General features: G+C 38.5%; 1 pseudogene across 1 annotated transcript; it reads left to right on the forward strand.

Annotated features, from left to right (window-relative positions):
• Nucleotides 1-2384: 2384 nt before the first annotated feature.
• LOC109238707 lies at nt 2385-3305 on the forward strand (annotated as a pseudogene). Its single transcript, XR_002069796.1, has one exon. The product of XR_002069796.1 is annotated as an MKI67 FHA domain-interacting nucleolar phosphoprotein-like (transcript).
• Nucleotides 3306-4269: the final 964 nt, after the last annotated feature.

A 4269-nucleotide genomic window follows, 5' to 3' on the forward strand; every position in this document is an offset into this window, starting at 1 on the left:
GCAGGTTTAGTTTCCAAACAATATAAGCAGGAAAAAAGAAAAACACAATTCAAGGCTATTTTCGATTAAAAAACCGGGTTTCCAACAATTAGCACAATTACGCGCTCGTCACCTCACGTACGAGGCATTTCAATTACCACAGTAACAATCCTAAGGGGAAAAGGTCCCCCACACAAGGTTTGACAAGCCACTTACCTCGAACAAGTGCAAGTCAACCCGAAACCACACCTTTGCCACGAGTATCCGACTCCAAATGGTCCAAATCTATTCATCTAAATTTCATAATGTAAATAACACTTTAAATAACTGATTCTATAATTAAATTCTTAGCTAAGACGCGAAATTAGGTAAAATGACCAAAATGCCCCTCAGGACCACGTCTCAGAATCGGGTAAAATTTACATTTTAAGAATCCTCATACTCTCACGAGTTCATACATACCAAGAACACTGAAATCGGAGCCCAAATGGCCCCTCAAAATTCTAAATTCAAGTCTCTAAAATCCCAAGCCCTAATTCTTCCATTTTTAGGCCTAGCTTCCATGATTTACTAGGTAGATTTCACATTAGAAACAAGTTTAAAGACCAAGAATCTTACCTCCAAGTGATTCCCTTCGAATCCCTCTTCAATCTCCTCCAAAGAGCTCCAAAAACGATTAAAATAAGGAAAATAAACTTCAAAGTCGCGGAACCCTTTTTAAAACCATTCTGCCCAGCAGTTTCCGCATCTGCAGTCCTGGGACCGCATCTGTGGACAAATGTCGCATCTCCGATTTTCCTTTAAATGACCAGAAACCGCATCTGTGATTGCCCTTCCGCAGATGCGCCACCGCTTCTGCGGTATTCCTTCCGCATCTGCGGAACCTGAAGGAAAGCCAAAAAAATCCGCTTATGCGGTCTTCTTAGATGCTTCTGGAGCGCCGCATCTGCGGTTCCCAAACCGCAGATGCGAAAATACCAGAAGCAGCAAAAATACAGCAGCTGCAATCTTTTTCTAAATTTCTCATTAACCACTCGAAATCACCCCGAGGCCTCCGGGACCTCAACCAAAAGCACAAACATCACCTAATACCTTCTTCAAACTTGTACCAATCTTCAAAACACTTCAAACAACATCAAAATAACCAAAACACATCGGATTCAAGCATAAGTTTCAAAAATCTTCCGAATTCCGCTTTTGATCAAAAATCCAACCAAACCATGTCCGAATGACCTGAAATTTTGCACAAACATCCCAGACATAACGGAACTACTGAAACTCTCGGAATTCCATTCCGACCCTCGGATCAAAATCTCACTATCGAACCGAAAACTTCAAAATTCGATCTTTCGGCATTTCAAGCCTAAATTAGCTACGGACCTCTAAAACACACTCCGACCACGCCACTATACCCAAAATCACCTAACAGAGCTAACGGAACCATCGGATTTTCATTCTGAGAGTCAAGGTTTGCAGACGTCATAGCAGCTACCTAAAAGTCTCCAGATACTGGCACCAACATGGATCTAGCAATCACACCGTCCATATGTACCTTGATCTGCACATATAGTGCAGAGTGTAATATGTGTACAACCGACTTCATGTACTCGATAAGTAACAGAACTAACCTTGGGCTGAAAGAAGTGACGAGCCTAGAAGAAAACAGTCTGAATTTGATATAATGAAAACAGGGATATAATGTTGACAATAACAATAAATAACTCAAAGGAATTATCATAATCGGCATGTTAATAATACAGAAATTTAGACATGCTTTCAAGTTCAATAATTAAAGCCCATCACTGATAAGAACTTGTCAATTACATCTAGCATAAGGAATGGTACATCTCTATGCCTACATGTCAAGTATGCATGTCAAATGAATGATTTCATGGTGATATTCCCTAGTACTATCACTCTTAGTATACTCAAACTATCGGTCTCATATGCCCACTCATCACACACACACACACACACACACACACACACACAGAGAAAATCACTCAACACTATACGGGTGACTGGCATTAATGCCCCTCACCAAAGCACGTGCATATATATCATTGTGCCTGCACTCACTACTGGTAATTCAGATTCGGAAGGGGCAAATCATGCCCAAGCGCTAATCAAAAGCCAACAAGACATGCTCCGGCATGCAATTAATAATAATTATAATAATTATAATAATTATAATAATATATTAAAACATGGGAATCTTTCCACAGTATAACTGACTTCTATATCCCATTTCATTATCCAAGGGATAGAGAATTCTATGAAAAAATACATTTTAGTCATTCCTTCAAAGAAGATGTCTTCTTTTTGTACACTAATAATTTTGGGAGATATATCTACCCACTGAGTATATAAACTCTTAAATTGTCTCTCGCGCTTGCCAACATCGGCGAATTCAGCGGCTTATTTGTCATTGTCCTCCGCGAGATGGGTGCTAAAGCAAAGACGAAAGCAATTACCAAGAAATTGAAGAAGGGGGCAAGCGATTTGTCTGCTTCTTCAGCTTCTAAACATGAAGCTCATGACTTTCTGCCATAATTAGAAGGTGTGCCAGCACAGAAGCTTCCAAAGATTGAAGTGAGGGTAAATAAAGCTACAGTTTTATATATTGGGAGAATCCCGCATGGATTTTATGAGAATGAAATGGAAGGTTTCTTTAAGCAATTTGGTACAATCAAGACGCTCAGAATTGCAAGGAATAAGAAGACAGGAAAATCAAAGCATTTTGGCTTCATAGAATTAGAGTCCCCAGAGGTCGCAAAAGTTGTTGCGGATATTATGCATAATTATCTACTGTTTGAGCACTTATTGCAAGTTCATCTTATTCCTCCTGAGCATGTACATGCAAGATTGTGGAAAGGTGTGAACCGCTGGTACAAACCCTTGGATTGGGTTAAAATTGAAAAGAAGCGTCAAGATAAGGAAAGAACACTGGATAAGCACAAGAAGTTGGTTGAAGGAATATTAAAGTGCGACAAGAAGAGACGAAAGAGGATTGATGCAGCAAGAATTGACTATGAGTGGCCCAGAAATTGTGGGTTCAATTCAGGCTGCACCGAAGAAGATCAGATTTGATGCAGAATAGATCTATCCAGCAGAACCAAGGCAGCAAGTAGATAAGTATATGCGAGGCAGTTTGCATCACGATTCACGGTCATGTAAGCTGTAATGTCACGTGCCGTTGAACCATGCTGGCTGATGGAAAGCCATCAATCCAAGTGTCTATTGGTTATAGCTTCTTTGTAATCGCAGCTCAAACTATGAAGAATTATGGAACTCCTAAGGGTGATAAAATGATTTTTTCTAGCTATCTAGTATCTTAACGCAAAGTGTTGAGGCTATGATGTGCCAGATTTGAGTTCTTTTGGTTATTTTGTTCTTTTCCCTGCTGAATGTACAGTTAATGATTTCCATAATTATCCACACAAAAAAAAAACTCTTAAATTGTTCTGGTAAGATTTCCAACGATGGACCGTATAATATCCACCAGTTGCAAAACCAATTGGGAATCTGTTGTTCATATATATTTGAACATAGCTTAATAAACCAAGAATGTTTTCTGTTAGCTTTTTCATATGATAGGACTTTATTAAATCCTTCAACATAATCCCAATAATTAAATTTTACTGGGAGTTTTTGCTCAGGATGGATATAATCCCTTTCCTTAAAAGTACTAATCCCCACTCTAGTGGGAGCAGAACTCTCTTCACAATAATTTTCAAGAAATTATAAGTTTTCTTTGTATTAGCTGGGTAAAAATGTTGAATTTCAACCGAACATTGCAATATTAAGGCTAGTTCATAGTGCATCCTATATTTGTATGAAAGTGTCCCATACGATGTTGTATCAAAATATCTAGTCATAAGATGCCAAGGGTTGTCTTTCCATTTTAGGTCAGACTGTTCTAAAACAGTTATTAACTCTTTTCTCTTGTTTTGGTTATAAACCTCAGTAGTCTCATGGCTATCATCCGTTAATGCTAATGAATATGATCGGTTATTGGAATTACCTTGCTTTGATTTCATAAAATCCAAAAGTTCTCTGTACATGGGATGATTTGTATTAATCCCTGAAGAACTTGTAATATCAGAATTTATTAATTGTTGATTTCCTAATTTTGCTATGACACTTCCTCTTTTATAGGCAGATGTTGTGCCTTCCTCGTCCTCCCCCTCGAGAGGGTCTGAACTGTGGTCTCATATCCTTTGCCACAGAGAAAGAATTTATTAATTCAAATATTCTCTGGTGAAAAAATCAGGAAGAGTCTTATCTAAT

Source organism: Nicotiana attenuata, unplaced genomic scaffold (assembly GCF_001879085.1).
Source record: "Nicotiana attenuata strain UT unplaced genomic scaffold, NIATTr2, whole genome shotgun sequence".
Lineage (NCBI taxonomy): Eukaryota > Viridiplantae > Streptophyta > Magnoliopsida > Solanales > Solanaceae > Nicotiana > Nicotiana attenuata.